Source organism: Gorilla gorilla, chromosome 9 (genome assembly GCF_029281585.2).
Source record: "Gorilla gorilla gorilla isolate KB3781 chromosome 9, NHGRI_mGorGor1-v2.1_pri, whole genome shotgun sequence".
Lineage (NCBI taxonomy): Eukaryota > Metazoa > Chordata > Mammalia > Primates > Hominidae > Gorilla > Gorilla gorilla.
In genome coordinates, this window is record NC_073233.2 from 16,517,740 (window position 1) to 16,545,520 (window position 27,781).

The following is a 27,781-nucleotide window of genomic DNA, read 5'->3' on the forward strand; positions in this document are numbered from 1 at the left end:
GACTTAGCTACAAGGCAGAGGTATGCAGGGCTGGTATTCTCGCAGCCAATTTTAAATATGACTAGCAGCTGATCCCCTATTTCACCTAAGACTGACAATTTTTAGAAACAAAACCAACCAACATTGATATAAAAATATGCTTTCGTACAAGCCAAGCATTTACTTGGGAACCTGTAGAATAAATTACAGTTGTCCTCTTTTACCCACAGTTTCATTTTCTGTGCCTTCAGATCTGAAAATATTAAACAGAAAAATTCTAGAAATAAATAATTCATAAGTTTTAAATTTCATACCATTCTGCATAGTGTGATGAAATCTGTCACCACTCCATCCAGCCTTGAACAGAAATCACTCCTTTGTCCAGTGAATCCACAATGTGTATGCTCTCTGCCCACCTGTTACTCACTTAGTACCATCCTGGTTATGATGACTGCTGAAGTATTACAGGGTTTGTGTTCAAGTAACCCTTATTTTACTTAGTAATGCCCCCAAAGTACAAGAGTAGTGATGCTGGCAATTCAGATATGCCAAAGAGAAGCCATAAAGTGCTTCCTTTAAGTGTAAAAGTGAAAATTCTCAAGTGAATAAGGAAAGAAAAAAATCATATGCTTAGGCTGCTATGATCTATGGTAAGAATAAATCTTCTACCCATGACATTGTGAAGAAGGAAAAAGAAATTCATGCTAATGTTGCTGTCACACCTCAAACTGCCAAAGTTACAGCTACAGTGTATATAGTAAGTGTTTAGTTAAGATGAAAAAGGCATTAAATTTGTGGGTGGAAGACAGGAATAAAAATGTATTCCAACTGATGGCAATCAAGTGGGTACTGTCCACAGTTTCAGGGTGGGAGTCTTCGAACATATACTCCTCAGATAAGTGGGGACTAATATATATTTATGTATTTTAGAGTGTACAGCTAGAACTCAGAACAGGCCCTAAAAACTTGCTTAATATTTGAATTATGAGACTTTTCCAACATCTCACTTGTTCAACACCCTCAATTATGTGGCACACAGCCAAGGTCCTAAAAGTAGGCCAAACAAGCAAACTATAAAAAACTAAAATTAGATATCACAAATCTTTATTAAAAGGCACTTGATTTTCCTTATAGCAGAATCATTTGACACTCACTCAGTTATTAGATACTATTAGTTTACACATAATTCTAGCAAATTCAACTAAGTCATTTTCCAATTTATAACAAATGCATTTACACTGGGGGTGAAGATGAAGACATGGGAGTCTCAGCACGCACAGTAGGCTAGGTCAGCCCTTCATACCTACACACTTACACATTACTTGTATGCATCATTTACTAGAGTAGATTACAAGAATTGAAACTCTATAGAATAGCCTTAGTCATCAAAGGTTAAATTATATTAGTATGTGCTCTCAGAAATATGCATAGCTTGTACAGCATGTAGTTACACACACACATACACACCCATACCTTGTCTCCGTTTTTCTTCTGCTTTCTGCCAAAAGCTATTCAAACCTCAACCATTTCATGAGTCACCACATAGGCAGCTCTTACTTTGGCTTTACCTCTCCCTGCTTGGTTTCAGCACTCCAATCACCTTGCTCAACTATAGAAAACCCTTCTGATTTTCCCTACTGAAGGAAACATCAGGGTTAGAGTGTCACAAAACACTACAAAATCGAAATGAATCCATGTATGCTCATCTTTGAAAGAGAAAGTCAGGGAGGAAGAGTTCGACAAACAGAAACAGGAATAAGAAGGGAAACATAGGGTTCAGCTCACAAATACTTGCAATTTATTTGAGTACAAAATATTCGTTCCTCCTAAGTAGTTTATTTATGACAGACACTTTGAGGTACTGTATACTCTAATCACTTGTTCTACTTTATCTGTCTTTAACATTACTAGGAAAAACTGAAGGATTTCCCTGTTATCTGGGTAGTTTTATAAATCCCGACAATAAGAAATCTACCAAGAGAATGTGATATTTAAGTTTTTGTATTCATATTTTTAAAATTCTTTTTAAAAATACAAAAATTAAAATCACTTATCCCTACTTGAAAAAAGAGAGAGAAATCTACTTCCTAACAGTGCCTAATGGTTATAGATCTCCACTAGTTCCTGTTGTATTCAGAGTCGAGTTTAATCTCTCTCCCCTAGTCTTGACTATAAAGTCTTCCTTACAAAAAAAAAAAAAGAAAAATATTTTCCTTACTTCCACTAACATAAATAAGCTTTATTGTCTGCATTATTCAGACCTAGGTATAAACATACACATGTAATAATAGCTTTTTAAAATAAAAATGTACATTTGTCCACATCTTCCTTTTCTCACTTAACAATCTCATTCTTTTCTACACTTCTCAAACACGGTGTATTTAACTAACAACAAGACTACTGAGACAGTTTTCAGTATTTTGCTATTCCAAGAAACACCAATGAATATGCTTATAACAAATTAGAATCTCACTATTAAAGTGTGAATATGAACAGCCTAACACTAATAGTTAGTTATAGAAACATTTTATGGTTTGGCCAACCTGATAGCCAAAATCTTCATTCACTTTTATTTTAGATTGCCTTTAAAAAAATTATGACTGAGATTGCAGGCAGCTTCTCATGGTTTCTGGCAATATGTGTTTCTTCAGTGAACTGACAGTCTGTATTTTTTTGGTTGTTGTTTAGTTTTACTATTAAGTTCTAAGGTGTTTTTGATCAAGGTAATCAACCTTTTTATCTTTTAACTTGGTTGACAGTATCTACCACAGTACACTAAGAAAATTTATCCTTCCAATGGCATACTAGAAAACTGTTAACCTGCCTACTTACTCTATCTGATTAGAGTCTAGACACTGTGAAGTTCCATGTAACTTGTACATTTCTGTCCTAGAGAAAGCAGAAACCCAAAGGTTATGGTTATATAACTTTTTAGAAAATTAACCAAATTTGTATCTAATCAATATTATTCTGAAGGCATCATTTTTCATTTTCCTGGAAAGGTGAACTATATAAGTCCCTATTATTCAAATGCTCTAATATCAAGTTTTATTATCTTACTGGTTCCTACTTTAATTAAAATGTTGAATGAGTTTTTGACACATGTTCATTTTATATTTTCATGAGAGTCATTTTTCTAATGTGTGAAAATTTCCTGACATTTAATTTATTTGTAGATAGAGCTATCACAATGTTATTCCTTTAAAGCAACTAGGCTTTCTCATTAACTGAGGAAGGTCATCTCCATCTCTGCACTGTGAAAAAAAAAAAACAAAAAAAACATATATACTCATCTATTTTCCACAGATTAAAAAAATTTTCTGGCTGGGCGTGGTGGTTCACGCCTGTAATCTCAGCACTTTGGGAGGCCGAGGCAGGCGGATCACCTGAGGTCAGGAGTTGGAGACCAGCCTGACCAACACGGCAAAACCCCGTCTCTACTAAAAGTACAAAAATTAGCCGGGCGTGGTGGCAGGTGCCTGTAATCCCAGCTACTCAGGAGGCTGAGGCAGGAGGAGAATTGCTTGAACCCGGGAGGTGGAGGTTGCAGTGAGCCGAGATCTTGCTACTGCACTCCAGCCTGGGTGACAAGAGAGAGACTGTGTCTCAAAAAAAAAAAAAAAAAAAAAACTACTTAGAATTTTACCATGAATAGTATGATTATGCAGTTTTACTCTTTCAATATGTAATGAATTATATTGATACATTTCATTATAATGAAACATACTGTACATCTCAAATGAAAACTACATAGCATATTACTCTCTCAACAGACTACGAGATTCGATTTTCTAATACTTTGCTTAGGATTTTTGCAACCATATTTTCTCTTTTTTGGTATCTTCATTAAGTTTTTTTTGTACTGAAGTAATGCCACCTTCATATAATACAGTGAGATGCTTTCTATATTTTTAATATTTGGAAATAGTTTTAATAGTAATTTAAGAATTTTCAGTTACTTGTTAATGAACGACACTAGAAAGGGCAGTAAGTCTATAAAACTACATAGCCTCCTGCCTTTTGTATGTGTGTCTGTCTGTCATATCTTTAACAACTCTAGATTTAAAGAAAATTGTAAATATAGAATACAGTCCTTATATACCCTTCACTCAGCATCCTCCTATGTTAACATCTTAGAGACAGGGTACAGTTGTTTGAACTAAGAAGTTAGCATTAGTATAATACTATCAACTAAGCTACAGACTCTATCCAGATTTCCCCAGTGTTTCCACTAATGTCCTTTTCTGTTCCAGGACACTATACTGCATTTAGCATCATGACTCTTTAATTGTTCTCCTCTGCTCTGTGATAATTTCTCAGTCTTTTCTTTTTTTCCCATAAACTTGGCAATTTTAAAAAGTATGAGTCAGAAATTTTGTAGAATGTTCCAAAATCTGGGTTTATTTTCTGTGTTCTCATGCCTAGACTGTGTTATGGATTTAGGGGAAGGATACCACAAAGGTGAAGTGATCTTCTCATTGCATCATATTGGGAGGTACATTCTATCCACATGACTTATTACTGGTGATGTGAATCTTGGTTACTTAGTTTTTAACAGTCCTTTTCACTTCATCCATCGTTATCAGTTTGTTCAGGTTTTCTCTCTCAAGTTTCATTCTGATACTTTATATTTTATTTTAAAATGTAATTGTCTCATCTAGATTTAATAACTGTGTATGTTTAAAACTGCACAAAATGTTTTATCATTTTTGGTACTATCTAAATCTGTGGTTATACTGCTTTTCTCAACCCTAATACTGTATATTATTGTTTTCTTTCTCTTTTTTCTTAGGCTTCTTTAGGGTATACCTAATTTGTTCATTTTTGGAGTTTCATTATCAATTATATTTTGGTTTTCTAATTTACTGTCACCGTTTAACTCCATTATGTATCAAAGGAATGGTATTTAGATCTTGATAAATGGTCAATGTGTTGACAGATCAAGAAGGAAAGAGGAAGGCAAAGGGAACAAGCCAGATGACTACAGCAATAGAAGGCTGGAAAATATGGAGCATGTGATCTGTAATCTGGTCTAGCTATAATATATAATACATGCAGGAATGAAAAAGAATAGATGTAAGCAAGATTAAACAGGTGGGAATAAAATATTATATTTAGTAAATAGATACTGAAAAATTAAACACAAAATGTCATACAATCCAACAATTTTACTTCTGGGTATATATCCAAAAGAACTGACACCAGAAATTCAAACAGATATTTGTCTATCCATGCTTATGGCAGTACTAGTCACAATAGCCAAAAAGTGAAAGTAATCCAACTGTCCATCAACGGATGAATAGGTTAAACAAAATGTACTATAATCATACATCAGGATATTATTCATGTTTAAAAAGGAAAGAAATTCTGATACTTGCTATACCATGGATGACCCTTGAAGTCATTACACTAAGTGAAATAAGTAAGACACAAGAGATCAAATAATTGCATGATTCTACTTATAAAGGGTACCTAAAATAGGCAAATCATAGAGACATACAAGGGAACAGAGATTACCAGGAGGTGGGGGCAAAGGGAAATTGAGAGTTTTTTAAAAAATGAATACAGTGTTTCAGTTTCGGATGATGGAAAAGTTCTGGAGATGAACAGCAGCAACAGTTGCACAACACTGTGAAGGTACTTAATGCCTCTGAATGGTACACTTACAACACTTAAAAGGTAAATTTTATGTGTATGCATATTTTATCATAATTTAAAAAATTAAATAAATACAGATTCCTTACTACCTGGAATTAAAGATTCTACATAATTAGTTTGAAATGTTTTTCACATATTATGCTTTACTATTTACTGACAAAGTGTCTGGCTCTCTCAAAAGAAAGTTTAAAGAATGAATGGGCAAAACTGTTTCCTCTTTTAGGCTGGTCTTATCCTCACAATATTCTAAAAGAATATTGTGTCATGCTAAATTCCTCCAATGCATCCTTTTCTATTGCTGTTATCTCATCAACATCCCCCCAGTGCCTCCACAGTCCACCTCCCCATCTATATCTTTATCTTAACCATCTTCTAAGGGTCAGTTCTCCATGGAGTCTTTCCCAATAATTCTACTTGATGGTTCTCTATCTCTATTTTCTATCCAAAAATCCTTTTGTGTCAAAGTATGTCATTTGACTATACTTTTTAGAATTTTATCTATTAACATCACCTAACAGTTAAATATATTGTCTTTATCTACTGGAATAAGACCAAAAGCACCTTAAGAGATAGGGATTTTGGTCATGCTTCTTTTATATCCCTATATGGCCTAACACAGTGCTAAATAATACAGAACAGAATACACAAGTGGTTAAGAGCTCAAGATCTGCTGTTACTAACTCAATATAAAAACCAGTTCTACCACTAAGTAGGCTACACAAATTATGAGGCTAAGCAAGTTATGAGGTTAGGCAAGTTACTTAATCTGAGTCTCTTTTTTCTCACTTGCAAAATGGCAAGAATAAAAGTATCTATACTTTATAACATTATGTGAGCATTAAATAAAATAATGGATGTTAAAAGAACATAAGCACTCAATAAAGGTTAGCATTCAGTATTACTATTAGAAGTGCCTGATACTATTTAGCATGAATGATGTTTAGCAAATTTCTGAGAAGTTGAATTATAAATGAAACTCGATTTTGGTGACTCTACAGTGCACTGGTGACAAACTTGAGAAAATAATAACGATTAAACACACACTTGTTTGTTTGCCAGTTCTTTAGCTGTCTTCCTAACTACACTACCTTCATGAAGTCAGGCATTGTATCAGTTTTACCTACTACCATATAGAGAGCACCTAACACAGAAGTTGGGAGAAGTATACTGCACACAAATTTGGCATTCAAATAACTACTGAATAAATTAATCAAAAAGCTAATATTTTGTAAAATTCAAACTCAGATGCTTACATTACTAACAATAACACCTCTTCCTCTTTTCCCTGTAAGAAAAGATGATTCTGCCTTCTTGAACAGTAAAAGCAGAGATATTTTTTACAAAGGTAACCACAGAATATCAATCTGTTTCAGTCCCTGCATATTTTACAACATGTTCTAATGCCAAGAACATATGCTAGATAAAGAAAAATAATCTGTAGTTGTACATTACACACTGGTTAAAAACTCTGATGACTGGCAATAGATGAAACTACAGTACTAAACTTCAAGGTCCTAAAGAAAATACTGCTGTTCAGACTGAAAATGAGAAACAGTATACTTTGGCAGTTTTATTAATTTATAAACTCAACTTGCAGAAAAAAGAATGCTCAACAAAATAAAAGTTGTGAATTTAGAAAGTTGCAAACATTTCATCTGTTTAAAACATGTAGGGGAAATAAGTTTTGTTTTCTTTCAAACCACATTTGCTAATAAATACATGTTTATTTTCCCACTTCTTTTCTTACCTAGTTCTATTCAGCTATCAAAACAGGAATTCCTTTCCACCTGCACCAATGTAGATAGTATCCAAACAATTAGACTACAGGCTAAAAGAGTCATGTTTCCCATGAAATACTATTTCTTACTCCTTTGTTACCATTTTCTTGGTGATAAGAAGCATTGAGAAAAATGGTTTTGTTATTTGCATGCAATTTTCTCTCCTTCTTTTTTTTTTTTGAGACACAGTCTCGCTCCATCAGGCTGGAGTGCAGTGGCACGATCTTGGTTCACTGCAACCTCGACCTCCCCAGTTCAAGCGATTCTCCTGCCTCAACCTCCTGAGTAGCTGGGATTACAGGCATGCACCACCACACCCAGTTAATTTTTGTATTTTTAGTAGAGTCGGGGTTTCGTCCTGTTGGCCAGGCTGGTCTCGAACTCCTGACCTCAAGTGATCTGCCTGCCTTGGCCTCCCAGACTGCTGGGATTACAGGCATGAGCCACCGCGCCTGGCCAATTTTCTCTCCTTTCTTCAAAGGAATCAACAGCTATATATCAAATACATAGCCATGTGCTGTGCTTAGGAAGTGAGAAAACTAAAAAATAAATTATAAGTAAGGCAGGTGCTCTCTTATATCAGCTCATACCTAATTAGATCCTCCTTTAATTTTGTTGAAAGCAATTAATTGCGAATCATCTAACTTCTAATAGGGTTTGTACACAGACGTGAGAATTATTCAGTTTCTAATCTTCTGGGAAGTAAACCAAAATAGTTTTTCCAAAAATTATCTTATGAATATTAATTATGTCTCTAAGTTTTTTACCTACAGTGTCTTTAATCAAATAAAAAGGCAGTAATCATAGCAGTTTGGGAGGCCAAGGCAGGAGGGTTGCTTGAGGCCACGAGTTCAAGACCAGCCAGGGCAACATAGCAAGACCCCATCTCTAAAAAAACAAACAAACAAACAAACAAACAAACAAACAAACATTAATGAGGTATGGTGGTGCATACCTGTAATTCCAGTTACTTGGGAAGCTGAGGTGGGAATCTCATTTGAGCCCAGGAGGTCAAGACTGCAGTGAGCCAAGATCATGCCACTGCACTCCAGCCTAGGTGAAAGAAGGAGACCCCAATCTCAAAATATTAAAAAAGAAAAAACCAAAAAGGGACTGGAAAACTTAAAATAGTCTTAAATTTCAATACACCTCACCAGGCGCAATGGCTCATGCCTGTAATACCAGCACTTTGGGAGGCCGAGGTGGGCAGATCACGAGGTCAGGAGATTGAGACCATCCTGGCTAACACGGTGAAACCCCATCTCTACTAAAAATACAAACAATTAGCCAGGTGTGGTGGCGGGCAGCTGTAGTCCCAGCTACTTGGGAGGCTGAGACAGGAGAACCACTTTAACACAGGAGGCGGAGGTTGCAGTGAGCCGAGATCGCACCACTGTACTCCAGCCTGGGTGACAGAGCAAGACACCATCTCAGGAAAAAAAAAAAAAAATTTCAGTAGATTTAACACTCTTAACAATATACCCTTAAACAATTTTTTTAGTTGTTATTTTAAAATTATAGAAATTCATCAAGTTACAAGGCAATACAATGAGGTCCCCTGTACTCTTTACTCAGTTCCCCCCATGGTTATTTCTTATATAACTATAATACAATATCAAAACCAGAAAAATCACATTGATACAATGTGTGTATAGTTCTATGTCATTTTATCACATGCACAGATCTGTGTAATCACCATCACAATCAATAAATAAAACTATTCTCACTATAAAGAGCTTCCTCATGCTACATTTTTATAGTTTCACGCAACCCCGCCCCCACAAAAATCCCATGACTACCATTAATTTCCTGGTGACCTCTACAATTTTGTTGTTTTGAGAATGCTATATAAACTGAATCGTACAGTATGTGTCTTTTTGACACTGATTTTTTTCACTTACATAATGCTCCTGACTGAGATATGTCCAAATTTTTGAGGGTATCAATAGTTCATTACTTTATATTGCTACGAGATATACCATAGTATAGATGTACCACAGTTTAATCACTCCTACTATTGTAGGACATTTTGGTTGTTTCCAATTTTGGGCCATTGAAAATAAAACCATGTATGGTTTCTGTGCAGAAATAAATTTCAATTTCTCTAGGAGAAACGCCCAAGAGTACAACTGCTGAGTCATATGGTTAAGTGTATAGTTAGCATTTGAAGAAATTGCTAAACCGTTTTCCAGAGCAACTATACTATTTTACAACTCCTACCAGCAATGTGTGAGAGACTGTATTACCATATCCTTGCCACCTCCAGTGGCTGTTCCTTGCCAACATTTAATATTGCCACTAATTTTTTTTTTTAAACATAGGGTCTGTCTCTGTTGCCCAGGCTGGAGTACAGTGGCACGATCACGGCTCACTGCAGCCTTGACCTCCCAGGCTTAAGTAGATCCTCCTACCCTAAATCCTTTTTGGCAAAATATCTTTTCGTGTCTTTTGCACATTTTCTAAATGAACTGTTGTTTACTGTTGTTTTTAAAAAAGATTGTGATTTGAGAGTTCTTTATATATTCTCTTGTTTTGCTCTTGTTGCCCAGGCTGGAGTGCAATGCTGTGATCTTGGCTCACTGCAACCTCCGCCTCCCGGGTTCAAGCGATTCTCCTGTCTCAGCCTCCCAAGTAGCTGGGACTACAGGTATGCACCACCACATCTGGCTAATTTTTGTATTTTTAGTAGAGACAGGATTTCTCCATGTTGGTCAGGCTGGAGGCTGGTCTCAAACTCCTGACCTCAGGTGATCTGCCCACCTCGGCCTCCCAAAGTGCTGGGATTACAGGCATGAGCCGCCATGCCCGGCCAAGAGAGTTCTTTATATATTCTATATACAAGTCTTTTGTCAGGTGGTGGTTTGCCAATATTTTATCCTAGTCTTTTCATTCTCATTACAGGGTATTTAGCACAGCAAAAGTTCTTAATTCTAATACATTCCAATTTAGCAATTTTTTATAGATCATGTTTCTTGTGTCATGTCTAAGAACTCTTCACCAAGTTTTAGTTCCAAAGATGTTCTATGTTTTCTCCTAAAAGTTTTATAGTTTTACATTTTAAACTTCAATCTATTATCCATTTTGAGTTACTCTGGTACCACTGTGAGTCTTAGCTCAAGATTTTTTTTTTGGTCTAAGTTTTTTGTCTATGGATATCCAATTGCACTGGCCCCACTTCTGAAGAATACTATTCTTTTCCTTTGAATTGTTTTTGTACCTTTGTCAAAAGCCAGGTGGCTGTAATTGGATAGGCTATTTCTGGGTTTGCTGTTCTGTTCCACTGACCTAGTGGTCAATGGAACAAACCAAATATATATATTTGGTTTCTGCCCCTGGTTCTAACACAAAGCTCCTAAAACTCTTGTAATTTCGTGAACGACAGGGGTCCTAATGTGTCTGGAATTGGTGGGTTCTTGGTCTCACTGACTTCAAGAATGAAGCCGTGGACCCTCGCGGTGAGTGTTACAGCTCTTAAGGTGGCGTGTCTGGAGTCTGTCCCTTCTGATGTTCAGATGTGTTCGGAGTTTTTTCCTTCTGGTGGGTTCGTGGTCTCGCTGGCTCAGGAGTGAAGCTGCAGACCTTTGCGGTGAGTGTTACAGCTCTTAAGGCAGCGCGTCTGGAGTTGTTCGTTCCTCCCGGTGGGCTTGTGGTCTCGCTGGGCTCAGGAGTGAAGCTGCAGATCTTCACGCTGAGTGTTACAGCTCATAAAAGCAGCGTGGACCCAAAGAGTGAGCAGTAGCAAGATTTATTGCAAAGAGTGAAAGAACAAAGCTTCCACAGTGTGGAAGGGGACCCGAGCAGGTTGCCAATGCTGGTTTGGGCAGCCTTCTTTTGTTCTGTTATCTGGCCCCACCCACATCCTGCTGATTGGTAGGGCCGAGTGGCCTGTTTTGTCAGGGCGCTGATTGGTGCGTTTACAATCCCAGAGCTAGATACAAAGGTTCTCCACGTCCCCATCAGATTAGTTAGATACAGAGTTTCCACACACAGGTTCTCCAAGGCCCCACCAGAGCAGCTAGATACAGAATGTCAATTGGTGCATTCACAAACCTTGAGCTAAACACAGGGTGCTGATTGGTGTGTTTACAAACCTTGAGCTAGATACAGAGTGCCGATTGGTGTATTTACAATCCTTGAGCTAGACATAAAGGTTCTCCACTTCCTCACCAGAGCAGCTAGATACAGAGTGTCGATTGGTGCACTCACAAACCTTGAGCTAAACACAGGGTGCTGATTGGTGTATTTACAATCCCTGAGCTAGATATAAAGACTCTCCACGTCCCCATCAGACTCAGGAGCCCAGCTGGCTTCACCTAGTGGATCCCGCACCGGGGCTGCAGGTGGAGCTGCCTGCCAGTCCTGCGCCGTGCGCTCGCATTCCTCAGCCCTTGGGTGGTCGATGGGACTGGGCGCCGTGGAGCAGGGGGTGGTGCTTGTCGGGGAGGCTTGGGCGGCACAGGAGCCCATGGAGTGGGTGGGAGGCTTAGGCATGGCGGGCTACAGGTCCCGAGCCCTGCCCCGTGGGAAGGCAGCCAAGGCCCAGCGAGAAATCGAGCGCAGCGCCAGTGGGCCAGCACTGCTGGGGAACTCAGTACACCCTCTGCAGCCACTGGCCTGGGTGCTAAGTCCCCCATTGCCCGGGGCCAGCAGGGCTGGCTGGCTGCTCCGAGTGCGGGGCCCACCAAGCCCACGCCCACCCGGAACTCCAGCTGGCCCGCAAGTGCCGCACACAGCCCCGGTTCCCGCTCATGCCTCTCCCTCCACACCTCCCTGCAAGCTGAGGGAGTGGGCTCTGGCCTTGGCCAGGCCAGAAAGGGGCTCCCACAGTGCAGTGGGGGACTGAAGGGCTCCTCAAATGCCACCAAAGTGGGAGCCCAGGCAGGGGAGGTGCCGAGAGCAAGCGAGGGCTCTGAGGACTGCCAGCACGCTGTCACCTCTCACTAAGAGCATCTTTTGTTCTAATATTTGGTCTTTGACCTTGGTTCCTGACACAGAACTCCTAAAACCACTGAGTGATAGCAATGACAGGAACATCTTACGTAAAGCTTCTGAATTCCTTAGACTTTGTATTAGTCCGATTTTATGCTGCTGATAAAGACATACCTGAGACTGGGCAATTTACAAAAGAAAGGCGTTTAATAGACTCACAGTTCCATGTGGCTGGGGAGGCCTCACAATCACGGCAGAAGGTGAAAGGCATATCTCACATGGCGGCAGACAAAAGAGAACATATATACAGGGAAACTCCCCTTTACAAAACCATCAGATCTCATGAGACTTATTCACTATCACTGGAACAGCACAGGAAAGACCTGCCCCCCTGATCCAATTACCTCCCACTGGGTCCCTCCCATGACACATGGCAATTGTGGGAGCTACAATTCAAGATAAAATTAGGGTGGCGACACAGCCAAACCATATCATTCTGCCCTGGCCCCCCGCCAAACCTCATGTCCTCACATTTCAAAACCAGTCATGCCTTCCCAACAGTCCCCCAAAGTCTTAACTCATGTCAGCATTAACGCGAAAGTCCACAGTCCAAAGTCTCATCAGAGACAAGGCAAGTCCTTTCTGCCTATGAGCCTGTTTATTACTTCCTAGATACAATGGGAGTACAGGCATTGGGTAAATACAGCCATTTCAAATGTGAGAAATTGACCAAAACAAAGGGGTTACAGGCACTGTGCAAGTCCGAGTCAGTCAAATCTTAAAGCTCCAAAATGATCTCCTTTGACTCCAGGTCTCATATCCAGGTCACACCGATGCAAGAGGTAAGCTGTATGGTCTTGGGCAGCTCTGCCCCTGTGGCTTTGCAGGGTATAGCCTCCCTCCTGGCTGCTTTCACGGGCTGCTGTTGAGTGTCTGCGGCTTTTCCAGGCACACAGTGGAAGCTGTCAGTGGATCTACCATTCTGGGATCTGGAGGACAGTGGCCCTCTTTTCACAGCTCCACTAGGCAGCAGCCCAGTGGGGACTCTGTATGGGGGCTTCAACCCCACATTTCCCTTTTGCACTGCCCTAGCAGAAGTTCTTCCTGAGGACCCTGCCCCAGCAGCAAACTTGTTCCTAGACATCCAGGCATTTCCACACATCTTCTGAAACCTAGGTGGAGGTTCCCAAACCTCAATTCTTGACTTCTGTGCACCGGCAGGCCCAACACCACGTTGAAGTTGCCAAGGCTTAGGGCTTGCAGTCTCTGAAGCCACAGCCCACACTGTACCTTGGCCCCTTTTAGTCACTGCTAGAGCAGCTAGGAGGCAGGGCACCAAGTCCCTAGACTGCACACAGCAGTGGGACCCTGGGCCTGGCCCAGGAAACCATTTTTTCCTCCTAGGCCTCTGGGTCTGTGATGGCAGGGGCTGCCACAGAGGCCTCTGACATGCCCTGGAGACCTTTTCCGCATTGCCTTGGCAATTAACATTTGGCTCCTCGTTACTTATGCAAATTTCTGCAGCTGGCTTGAATTTCTCCTTAGAAAATGGGATTTTCCTTTCTATTGCATTGTCAGGCTGCAAATTATCTGAACGTTTATGCTCTGCTTCCGTTATAAAATTAAATGCCTTTAACAGCACCCAAGTCACATCTTGAATGCTTTGCTGCTTATAAATTTCTTCTCCCACACCCTAAATCAACTCTCTCAAGTTCAAAGTTCCACAAATCTCTAGGGCAGGGGCAATTTGTCACCAGTCTCTTTGCTAAAACATAATAAGAGTCACTTTTGCTCCAGTTCCCAATAAGTTCTTCATTTCCCTTTGAGACCACATCAGCCTGAACTTTATTGTCCATATCACTATCAGCATTTTGGTCAAAGCCATTCAACAAGTCTAGGAGGTTCCAAACTGTCTTACATTTTCCTATCTTCTCCTAAGCCTTCCAAACTGTTCCAACCTCTGCCTGCTACCCAGTTCCAAAGTCGCTTCCACATTTTTTGGGTATCTTTACTGCAGCACCCCACTCTCCTGGTACCAATTTATTGTATTAGTCCATTTTTATGCTGCTTTATAAGCAACATAAAGACATACCTGATACTGGGCAATTTACAAAGAAAGGCATTTAATAGACTCACAGCTCCACATGGCTGGGGAGGCCTCACAATCATGGCAGAAGGTGAAAGGCATGTCTCACGTGGCAGCCAACAAGAGAAGACAACTTGTGCAGGGAAATTCCCCTTTATAACACCATCAGATCTCATGAGACTTATTCACTATCATGAGAATACTTTAAACTTGTATTTCACTTTGATATTGTGATTTGTAGTAAGAAATATACATTTGGTCTTTGCCACCAGTTCCCAGCACAGTGCTTCTAAAACCCTTGTAATTTCCTGAATGACAGGAGTGCCAGGACCATCTTTTGTTCTAATATTTGGTCTGTGACTAGAAACACAGCTCCTAAAACCTCTGGAATCTCAGAAGTGTCTTTTTGTATGCTAATGAGATATATGGTGGCTAAAGTCTCCTGAAGAGCCTCAGGTTGGGGAATGGCTTCCAGGGGAACCAACAATATGATTAGAGGACTGGAAGTTTCAGCTCTCCTCTCCTGATGTCTTACAAAGAGGGACTGGCAGTTGAGTTAATCACTATTGGCCAATGATTTTAATCAATCATGCCTACACAATGAGGCCTCCACAAAACCCCAAAGGATGAGGTTTCAAGAGATTCTGGGTTGGTGAACACATGGAGGTTCTGAGAGGTGGTGTGCCTAACTGGGGCAGGGAAGCTCTGTGTCTCTCCCCCTTAAGTGTCCTATGTGTGTCTTGCATTTGGTTATTCCTGAGTTATATTCTATATAATAAACTGACACTCATAAGTAAAGTGTTACCCTGAGTTTTGTCAGCTGTTCTAGAAAATTTTCAAGCCAAGGAGGGGCCATGAGAACCTCCCATTTATAGCTAGTCAGGCAGAAGCACAGGTGACAGTTTGGACTTGAGAGTGGCATTTGAAGTGGGGAGCAGTCTTGTGGGACTGAGTCCTTAACTTGTGGGGTCTGTAGTAACCCCAAGTATATACTATCAGAATTGCATTGAACTGTAATACATCCAGTTGGTGTCAGAGAGTTGGAAATTGGTTGATGTGGGAAAAATTCCCACACATCTGTTTTCAGAAGAGAAATATTTTAAGTATAGGAAAACAGTTTATTTTTCCTTTTTTATTCATATAACTTTCTTTAAAGACAAGCAAATCATGATTGGAGGTAAAATATGCCCAGAAAAAAAGAAAAATGGAAGAAAAATAAAGACAGGTAAATGAAAATGACTCGGTCCAGAGATGCATATATCCTTACTGTGTGGCAAATATAAAAATGCTTGATCTCCTCTTACCAAAAATACAGACTTAAATCTACACCTGTGAATAAAAGCATAGAACCCATGTAATAGCTACAGTATCATGTTCTGTATTCAGAAAAGGTTTATAACAGTGTTTCTCGGGACCCAGGAAAGAAGAGAAAGCTATGTTATTAGAAGTCACTATGTACACTATTATCTCCAGCTGAATGTAAACTGTGCTCTTGATGAGAATAGCTAAAGAAACATCAGATTTAAAGAAGGAGTCATTAGATAATTTTTCCATTTCAAACAGTGCTTTCTGTGCTTGCTGGTTTTGACCTTCTTCTATTCCTTCAGAGGCCATCTCCCCCTCTCTCTGGAAGAGACTGTAAATAACTAATTATTTTAGAACAAGAAAGAGGCTTGATTCCCTTAGCTAATGTAATATGCATACTAGTCTGTATGAACGCTAGAAATCATTTCTTTCAAAAGACATTAAAACTTTTATTATCCATCAAACTAAATCATCAAAATTATAGCTTCCCTCAAGTTTTTAATAAGGTGATGCTGCTTGATAAACTACCACACATCTTTTGTCATCAGATAAATATTTTAGTTTCATAACTCTCTCATAAATACTAGTAAGTATAGGATTGGAAATCCTTTCAGAAAGCAAATCATAGTGAAGCATCTATCCAGTTCTCCAAGACTCCCCAACTGATACATTAGTTCAAAAATAATCTTAAAAGCAGTCACCATCAAACTTATTACAAAACTTGCATTCATCAAGAAACTATGCCATAAAATTTCTGAGTTTAAATGTGTTCAAATCTGACTTTGTAGAGCATTTGATGTAACATTCAGGATAGTAAGAACAGAAGTAAAAGTTATCCATCCTCTTTAAGCTCTTAACCTTAGAGCTCTGCACCTTTTCTTAGAAACATCATTCCTCCAATAATTCAGCCTAGATTTGTCTCACTGCTAATACTGCAATTCTGAGAAGAAGGCAAATTAACTAAAGTTATCATCATTAGCAGAGGAGTAACCTGTGTCATAGATATGAACTGCACCACTTCTGAATGTTTTAGACATTTTTCTTAGCAAAGAAGTATATAGATACGGATAACCAGTACTATAACCTGAAATACTGCACAAAGGCTTATAATTTCTTATCTTGCATCTGTCATTTAGAGGTAAATTAATTTCCTTAATTGCTAGAGACTAAGGAATACATTTTTACTCTGTATTTTTCAGTATTTAAGGGAACTATGTTGTTAGGTCCTCCTGCAATGTGAAAGGACTGCAAGGTCTGACTGTCACAACTAATTTAAAAATTGGGATCATTGTAGAAAGCCTCTTCCATCAAAGCCACAGGTTGTAAGAATAACCTTGCTTTTCAAGATTAGTTATACTGGAGCAAAACATTTTTTCCTTCTCTCTACTCAAATTCCTGAAGTTCCATTATACTCTCCTCAAAGAAGAGTTTATAATATAACCAGCGTGAAGTCACCATTCTCTATAGAAATGGCTTCTGATATATGAATTTAACAAATGATAGGATATAATTCTATAAAACACTGATACTTAGCACTTCCCCACAGACCACATAAAACTTGTGAAGTCACCATTCTCTACAGAAATGACTTCTGATATGTGAATATCATAAATGATAGGCTATAATTCTATAAAACCACTGATACTTAGCACTTCCCTACAAATCACATAAACTCGTAGACTGATTTTAACCAATACAACTATTTCACTTCTGTTTGAGGAAGTATTCAAACTCAGAATTTATTTTGACTGTTTTAAGACTTTGTAACTTGAGATGTCTCCAAAGAGAACGGTCTAAAGAAAGGTACCACTTGGCAATGCAATGATAGCATATGTAATTGACACAAACACTCTTAGGGAATCACTCTGCAAACCCCTGAACTTATAAGGGTATAGGTACTATTAAGTAGACATCTCTGCTACAAAGCTAACAGGTTTGTGAAAGTATTCCTCTTCTTAAATTATTGCCAATTCTACCCACTTTGGTTAATCTATAAAATATTGATACGGTGGGCCCCCATCCTTACTCCTCCCATTAATTTGACATTGTAGGCTCTAGTCAATTATGATTTTTTTTTTTTTGAGACAGAATTTTGCTCTTGTTGCCCAGGCGGGAGTGCAATGGCGCAATCTCGGCTCACCGTAACCTCTGCCTCCTGGGTTCAAGCGATTCTCTTACCTCGGCCTCCCAAATAGCTGGGACTACAGGTGTGCGCCCACCATGCCTGGCTAATTTTGTATTTTTAGTAGAAACGGGGTTTCACCATGTTGGTCAGGCTGGTCTCGAACTCCCGACCTCAGGTGATCCGCCCACATGGGCCTCCCATGAATTTTTACCTATAAAATGAAATCAAAGAAAGGTACAGCAGGGAGAAACCAGCTGGCTCTGTGTGATATAATCCCATGAGAAACAACATACAATGAAAGAAAATAACACTAATTACTACTATACCTATACTAAAACAGTAAATGAAGAAAAACTCTGGGTTCATAAATTGGTAGATCAATATCAGTAAGATGTCATGTCTCCCTAAATTGATCTATAGATTTCAGTGCAATCTTCATCAAATTTGTGGCATACTTTTTTTAGATATTAACAACTGGGTTTTTGCTTTTGTGTTTTTTTTAGACGAAGTCTCGCTCTTTCGCCCAGGCCGGACTGCAGTAGCGCTATCTTGGCTCACTGCAAGCTCCGCCTCCCAGGTTCACGCCATTCTCCTGCCTCAGCCTCCCGAGTAGCTGGGACTACAGGCACCCGCTACCGCGCCCGGCTAATTTTTTTTGTATTTTTAGTAGAGACGTGGTTTCACCGCATTAGCCAGGATGGTCTCGATCTCCTGACCTCGTGATCTGCCCGCCTCGGCCTCCCAAAGTGCTGGGATTACAGGCGTGAGCCACTGTGCCGGGCCCAACAACTGAGTTTTGACAAATGCATAGAGATATGTATCCCCACTAAATAATATTTCCTGATCTTGATTTAACCTTCAAGCCTTTTCTACTGCATTTACGCTTTGCATATTCAATACCATTACTTAATATATGCACGTAGCCAAAATAATTTTTAGCGCCCTATTTAGAAATAAAAATAACAATAGGTCAGGTGTGATGGCTCATGCCTATAATCCCAGCACTTTGGGAGGCAGAAGTGGGCAGATGGCTTGAGCCCAGGAGTTTGAGACCAGCCTGGGCAACATGGTAAAACACTGTCTCTACAAAAAAAAACACAAAAATTAGCCAAGCTGGTGGTGTGCACCTGTAGTCCCCGCTACCTGGAAGGTTAAGGTGGGAGGACTGCTTGAGCCCGAAAGGTGGAGGTTACAGTGAGCCAAGGCTGTGCCACTGCACTCCAGCCTGAGTGACAGAGCGAGACCCTATCTCAAAATAAAATAAAATAAAATAAAATAAACATTATGCCTGGCTTTCTTATTAGAAACAATTTCATGAAGAAAAAAATAAATATTTTCACTTTACAAGAACTATACTTCTGGCAGAATGTACATGTTTGAGAAATGTTTGCTGAGTGAACATATATAAGTATAAATAAACTTTAAACACATTCCAGGAAGTTGAGATGATGTAAAAGAAAGCGAGAAAGTTCCATAGTCATTTTCTACATGTTCTTCTATGCTCAAAAAATCTTTATGGTCTCATGGTACAAGGGAAGAAGTTTAGACCTATTAATAAAATATTAGGAACCATAAACAATTGGCCCCTAATGCCTTTCCAGACTTCTCTTCTGTTACAACCTAACATCCTTCCAAATCCAAAATAAATACTAAGCGTCAAGCAACTTAACATACTACTTCAGGACTTTTGCTAAAGCAGTGCAAATGCCTTTTCTGTTTAGCATGTGTTCAAGCTCCACTTACATTCCACTTACTGTTGCTACATAATAAATTAATCCCAAACATAGCTTAAATTAAGGATCATCTTATCATGGTCAAGGAGTATGGGGATTAGGAATTCAGACAGCACAAAGAGGCGATGGCTTGTCTTTGCTTTACAATGTCCAGGGCCTCAGTTAGGACAACCTGGAGACTGAAGATGATGCAACAGTTTGAGGCCGGAATCATCTTAAGTCTTGTCCACTCATACACCTGGCACCTGGGCTAGGAGATTCAAAGGCTATGACTGCCAAACAGAGTACCAACCCTTGGCCTTTCCAAATTGCTTGATTTCTTCAAAGAATGAAGACCTCAGAGTAGTCAGACTTCTTACATTGTAGGCTCAGGGATCTAAGTGCAAGTATTCCAAGAAAAAGGAATACATCTGGATCATTATTTATGACCCAGCCTCAGAAGTGCATATTCTTTTGTTCCAATCAGTTATGAGACCACCCAGATTTAAGGAAAGAAGAAAGACGTATACATCTTGATGGGAGGGGTATAAAAGAGCTTTAGGGCTGTGTTTAAAAACTACCACAGCTTTTATAATCATGCCAAATTTTTACCTCCAAGAAAATGTTTACAAACTCTTCCTTTTTAAGAATTTAAGGCAAACTTAAATTCTCCCAAAATACTCTTAGTATTTTATAGTTATTATCATCACAGGACTTAATATAACCTTCCATTTAATTGGGAGTTCCTCGAGAGATGGGCTTCATAATTTGTATATCCCATTACAGCACCTGGTATAGTGCTCTATACTAATGTCACAAATACATTTTTTCAATATTTATTCTATAGTCAAACTATCCCTGTTTGCAGATGACATGATTCTACACCTAGGAAATGTCACAGTCTTGGCCCAAAAGTTCCTTCAGCTGATAAACAACTTCAGCTAAGTTTCAGGATACAATATCAACATACAAACACCACTAGCATTCCCATACACCAACAACAGCCAAGCTGAAAGCCAAATCAGGAATGCAGTTCCATTCACAATTGCCAAAAAAAGAAAGATACCTAGGAATACAGCTAACCAGGAAGGTGAAAGAGGTCTACAATGAGAATTACAAAACACTGCTCAAAGAAATCAGAGATGACACAAACAAATGGAAAAAACATTCCATGCTTATCAGAGAAGTATCAATATTGTTAAAATGGCCATACTGCCCAAAGAAATTTATAGATTTAATGCTTTTCCTATCAGACTATCAATGACGTTCTTCAAAAACTAGAAAAAACATTTTAAAATTCATATGGAACCAAAAAAGGGCCAGAATAACCAAGGCAAATCTAAGCAAAAAGAACAAGGCTAGAAGCATCATGTTACCCGATTTCAAACTATACTACAGGGCTACAGTAACCAAAACAGCACAGGGCTGCCACAAAATCAGACACATAGACCAATGGAACAGAATAAAGAACCCAGAAGTAAGGCTGCATAACTACAATCATCTAATCTTGAACAAAGCCGACAAAAAACAAGCACTGGGGAAAGGACTCCCTATTTAACAAATAGTGCTGCAATAACTGGCTAGCCGTATGCATAAAATTGAAACTGGACCCCTTTGTTACATCACATACAAAAATTAACTCAAGATAGAATAAAAACTTAAATGTAAAACCCAAAACAATAAAAACCCTGGAAGACAACCTAGGCAATACAATTCTAAATATAGGAACTGGCAAAGAGTTCATGACAAAGATGCCAAAAGCAATTGCAACAAAAGAAAAATTGACAAATGGGATCTAATTAAACTAAAGAGCTTCTGCACAGCAAAAGAAACTATCAACAGAGTAAACGACAACCTACAGAATGGGAGAAAATTTTTGCAAGCTATGTATTGACAAAGGTCTAATATTCAGCAACTATAAGGAACTTAAATTTGCAACAAAAAATAACCCCATTAAAAAGTGGGCAAAGGACGTGAACAGACATTTTTCAAAAGAAGACATACATGTGGCCAACGAGCATATGAAAAAAGCTCAATTTCACTGATCATTAGGGAAATGCAAACCAAAACCACAATGAGATACCATCTCACACCAGTCAGAATGGCTATTATTAAAAAGTAAAAAAAAAAAAAAAAGATGCTGACAAGGTTGTGGAGAAAAGGGAACACTTATACACTCTTGGGGAGAGTGTAAATTAGTTCAACCATTGTGGAAAGCAGTGTGGCAATTCCTCAAAGAGCTAAAAGCAGAACTATCATTTGACCCAGCGATCCCATTAGTGGGTATATACCCAAAGGAGTATAACTCGTTCTATCATAAAGACACATGCACCCATATGTTTACTGCAGTACTATTCACAATAGCAAAGAGATGAAGTCAACCTAAATGTCCATCAATGGTAGACTGGATACAGAAAATGTGGTACAAATACACCATGGAATACTATGCAGCCATAAAAAAGAATGAGATCATGTCCTGTGCAGGAACATGAATGGAGCTGGAGGCCATTATCCTTAGCAAACTAACAGAAAAACTGAAAACCAAATACTGCATGTTCTCACTTTGAGGGAGCTAAATGATGAGAACCTATGGACAAAAAGAGGGCAACTACAGACACTGGGACCTAGTTAAGGGTGGAGGAGGGAAGGAGGGAGAGAATCAGAAAAAATAACTGCTAGGTACTAGGCTTAGTACCTGGGTAATGAAATAATCTGTACAAACAAACCCCCGTGACATAAATTTACCTATATAAAAAACCTGCACATGAACCCCTGAACTATAACAAAAGTTTAAAATATATATATTTATTCCACAACTACTACAAATTCTATAACCTACTAGTGAGAAATAGCAGTGAATAAGGCAGAGTTTGTGTCTGGTTCTTAAAACACTATTGTCCATCAGAATGAAATTAATTAAGTAATTATGGTAAAATACAAACCCAATAAATAGCAGCTACTTGAAAAAGTTACTTATAAATGTTCTCAGCTTCAGATTCCTAAATCTCTAAAACAGGAATAATATTCACTTCTGATAAGTAACTATAAAGAGCAAATAAGATGCCAATGTGCTAAATGCTTAGCATGGTACCTAAAACATTCTAAATAATCAAGAAATGTTATTTTCTAAAAGTTATCAAAATAGTATAAATGTAAAATATTGATTTTTATATTTGTGCTTTACTATATAATACGGAGTAAGTTTACTGCTATAACCCAAATCTCAATGCCTTAACACAATGAAAGTCTAATATTCATTAAATAATAATTTGGGGGTGGCGGTGAGCAGGAGTATTGCAGTAGAGAGAGAATACTTGGTACATGGTCATTTAAGGAACTAAGTTCCAAAAATCTTGTGAGATCTACTTTTGAGGACATAATTGAAAGGGAAGAGAAAGCAAACCCTACCTTTGCCTCGAAATGACTTCTGCTCATATTCCATTGACAAGGCATAGTCACATAGCCTCCATAAATGGGGGGGGGGGGGCTATCTGAGTCTATCTGTATGCCCCAAAAGAGCAAAGAGAGAATCTAATTAGTTTCTGAAACAATCCATTATTTAACTCACTAAATACCTATTTTTTTTTTTAATTTTTCCTCCCAGATATAGAATGCACTCAAGCACTCCACTAGGAAGATTACCAAAGGTCCCAGCCAGGACAAAATCTAGGATCTCCAGTTCATACATAATCTTCTTCATCAGATGTAGATGTCGCTCTCCATGTCCCCACAACATAGGCCTTAAAGACAAGATATCTGTCCTGTCTCGCTCTGTACAAAACACATACCATGGGGAAACAGAGAAAGGATCACCACATTTAGAAATGCAAAAAAATGGAAAATATTCAGTGGTTGCTAATCTGTAGCATTATGAAATCCCACTGGATGTATGAACATTGTGAAGGAAGAAATTCCTTGTTAAGGCCCTAATTTTGTTCTCCAGGAGAAACTCCCTAGTCCTTTGTTGTTCTCCATGGCTCCTGGCTTCACCCTCTATGGGTTTTCCTTGCCTGTTATCTCCTGTGGCCACATATGAAGTTGGTGTTGAGAAGTATGCCCCTTGAGGATAGCTTTTAGGGCTCAATGAACAGTCACATGTCTTCTAAGGCCAAGTTCACAGTTTCTCTAGCAACAAAATTCCATCAGAATCATAGCAGCTTCCAGTCAGATCCAAATGCTAATAACCAACTCCAAAATTACTTTTTATCATTCTCAAATCTGCTTTATTTATTTGCTTCTTTTCCCAATGTCTCATCTCTCTGTTAATTTACTGGTGGCTACTTTGACTTTTCAGGCTCAAGAAAGCCACACATCTTAATCTGACCATTATATCAATGTGTAGCCACTCGGCTACACATAAGACTGAGAAGTCTTATGGGGTCTTTTTTGCTCAAAGCCTTCTTAAAATCCATATTTTATTTTTGAGAGTTTAAAAACAGTCATTTTTTTCCAATTCTGAATTTCTGGTTATTATTTTCTTTCACTCCTGGAAACCAAACAATAGTTTCCTAAACTCATCTCTTCCTTGACTACATTTGGCAAGGTAATGCAATTACAATGAACACACACTACTAACAACTTCTTTTCTTAAACCTTCAATCTTGGTAGAAACATGGAATGGCCTCCAAGTTGCCAAAGGTAAGAGTTTTACAAACATTCATCACATGACATAGATTTCTAGCCATCCCAATAAGCTGTATGTGTTCCTCACTGCCCAACCCTTAGGCCAATGTCATATACTTTGGGATCTTGTTACAGTAGCAACCCAATTCAAAATGTCAATTTCTATGTTGATCAGGGTAAGTAACTCTCTCTGCTGTAACCACTAACTTCAAAGCTTCAGTGGCTTACACAACAAAAGTTTTCCCTCTTATGTCACAATCAATTTGGGACAGGGAAAGATGGTCTTTCACTATGTGACTCAATGACATTTTGTCTACTAGTGTCTATCCTAGGGCCTTGGAAACTCCCACTAAATATTCCTCAATGAGGAGAGTATGGAAAGTTTTGAAGGAAATTTTAGGGTTAGTTCTAAACGTCATGCTCATTATTTTCATCCACATTCTACTCTCGAGAGCTAGTATCATGGCCCCACCTAATACAAGAGGAAGTACAGTCTAATAGTATGCCACAGAAGAGAGAAAATGGTTATAATAGAATAACCACCCAGTCTCTGCCATATCTGTATCCTTGAACAAAAATTGCACACTCTTATCTATGCCAAAATCCAAAACTATCATTTCAAGCAGACCCTTCTCAGCCCACAGATGGAGAATACTAAATAAATGAATTCCATAGGTTCATTTAGTTACTCTAGTATATAAAGTATAATTCTGATATAACCATATGAACTTAATCCAAATCAAATATTTCACTGTCATTCTTTTAAAGATAAATTATCTTAGTCATGATTGGATAAAATTTATGACAGAAAACTCATTACTTTTTCAGGGGCGAAACACCATTTTCATTCCTGACCAAATGTCAACATAAAAGATTAAGATGAACAAATCAAGATCTATTATTTCTGGAGAATGGGATTACTGATGGAAGAGGCGGTACTTAAATGGAAATATAATAATTTAATATTTAAATTTACTTTGAAATGTTTTAAAATCTATTTCAAAGAAAAAAATTGTTTTGTTACAATAATCTGTCTTGTTTAAATAAGTAACAATATTTTATTGACTAGAAATCAACCCCAAAAGCTAGTTTTTAAGCTGTTTAGTTGAAAACTCTTTATCGACAAATAACTGATCATCTGTTTTAGTTCTACCTTAACATAAATGTCCCACATATTGTACCTGGATAAAACAGTAAAGACTTAAACACTTCAAAGGAAAACATACTTTAAATATAAATGGAGGCATTTAGTTATTTTTTTTTCCCTCAAGTCTATATAAAAAGGTCAATTGCTAAGTAAAAACAAGAATAGGAATGAAATGGGAGGATAAATTACCAAATAAGGATAAACGTAGAACTGGAGCAATTATTTAATATATTAAATTATTAATCACATATGACTTAAACCTTCTGGAATTGGCATGAAATCATTATAGAAACACCAGTCAGCATTTCTTGTAAGACTCCTAGAAAAGTAGAAGGTTCTTCCCAACTTTCTATGCTAAAGGTTGACATGTATTTCCCTTGGAGAACATGTCTATATGTTATCAAATCTTATATTCCAAAATACACAGTCTCTTGCCTTCAGGGACACAATAACATTTGAAAACATCTATGCATACATACACAATACTTTATACCTCTAAAAATATCCAGTAATCCAGTTCTAAAGAGGTTCTATAATGCTGACCAGAAAATCCCTTGGCATCTCTTTGCTCGCTCAGCCATCTGGATCCATCTTTTTTCGCTGATTAGGGAGGAAGAGCACAAGGTTCCATATATCCATTGATATCTTTAATTAGGATTCCTTTCCTCCCCATGTTGTTGAAAGTCAAAGAAACAGCACACCCAAAATATCTTTGAAAATGGTAAAAGTGGTATTCAAATGTTACTACTGCATAGAGCTTATTTTCTTGGTTATAATAACTCCCATTCACATAATTCCTTATAGATCGCAAAGTATACAGCAGGTTAATCCGATTACTCCAACTAGTTGACAAACGTAGGAAATCAGAAAAAATGATAAACATCTCTGTTCATTTTAACTTAAAACATAAATGTACAACTTTTACTACAATAAGAAACTTTTAGATTTAGAAGAAATGTGATGATTTCCTGAATAACCTTTCTACTGTTTTTCATAAATTAAATTATTGAGTATAACATAAAATTATGGACTGGGGGACTTTGGCTACCACAGAAGAAATTTCTAGCTTTGCAGGTAATTTTTGCCCATCTTCCTCTTTATATTTAAATAGGTCTATTGCTGTCACTATGCATATGATTCCTACATCACCCATAATTTCATTTTCCAATGAATAGTCAACATTAATCAACTATTACTGTCATCTTCACTAAACGTTCAGGAACACATACTTTTATAGCTATCAGCCAATAAACTATATTTTTAGTTCTTTTTGTGATTCTTTATTTTCTGTAGCATTGTCAAAGTTAGTTCTTGTTTTTCTCTAAGATTTACTAAAAATTAGGCTGGGAATTCTGCTTTACCTGTGGAACTGAACTGGGAATTCTGTTCTATTTGTAAAAACTATCCATAATGCACATGACTTGTAAAAGACATCCTTATAGAATCTATGATTTTGAATCCAATTTATCTTAAAACATAACTTAAAAATTTTCATCGTGCCAGAACCCCTTGATCCATATGCTGAATTAAGGAAGGCATATTTATTAATTAGAAAACACCCCATATAGGCCGGGAGCGGTGGCTCACACCTGTAATTCAAGCACCTTGGGAGGCCAAGGTGGGCAGATCACCTGAGGTCGGGAGTTCGAGACCAGCCTGATCAACATGGAGAAACCCCCTCTCTACTAAAAATACAAAATTAGCCGGGCGTGGTGGTGCATGCCTGTAATCCCAGCTGGTCGGGAGGCTGAGGCAGGAGAATCGCTTGAACCTGGGGGGCGGAGGTTGCAGTGAGCTGAGATTGTGCCATTGCACTCCAGCCTGGGCAACAAGAGTGAAACTCCATCTCAAAAAAAAAAAAAAAAAAAAAAAAAGAAGAAAAGAAAAGAAAGTACCCCATATATTGTCCTAATTTCCTCACAACTGAGATACAGTGAATGCCTACTGTATTTCAGGTATTAAAAGATTAGTAGAAAAATGACATCTACTCAAAGGTGAGAACAATGACACAAAAAGTGTCACCCAAAGTCAAAGTATACCATAAGAAACATATAAATGATGAACCAAATATAAAGCAGGATTCTGACTAAGGGAATTAAAAATGTTCCACATGTGCTGTAGAATCAACCATGGGTATTAAATGAAAAGCAAGAAGGTGAGAGAAGGGGAATTCAAAGAGAAAGGAATAGCTTGATCAAAGGCACAGAGGTCTGAAAATCCGTAATACATTTTCTGGGGGAAAAAAAGCCAATAAAACATGGCTGAAATACAGAATGTTTGGGAAGAAGCAGCAAAGGGTGACAGTACTATATGAGGCTTTCATAGAAAAATAACTTACAGGCAAATAATGAAAGAATTTTCTACAATGATAAAGAGGATTCATTTCATTCTGTAGATAGTGGGATGTCCCTGACACTTCTGGAGTAAGGTAAAAGTGAC

General features: G+C 38.2%; 1 protein-coding gene across 6 annotated transcripts in view; it reads right to left on the reverse strand.

Annotated features, from left to right (window-relative positions):
• Positions 1-27,781, reverse strand: part of SBF2 (SET binding factor 2) — a 531,976-nt gene that overhangs the window by 355,283 nt on the left and 148,912 nt on the right. The window contains exon 3 of one of the 6 annotated variants that reach the window (XM_055355433.2): positions 8,371-8,468. The exons of the other annotated variants lie outside the window; for them this stretch is intronic. The gene's annotated coding sequence lies outside the window, so the exon portion shown is untranslated. The remainder of the gene's footprint in view (positions 1-8,370; positions 8,469-27,781) is intronic. 6 annotated transcript variants of the gene reach the window in all.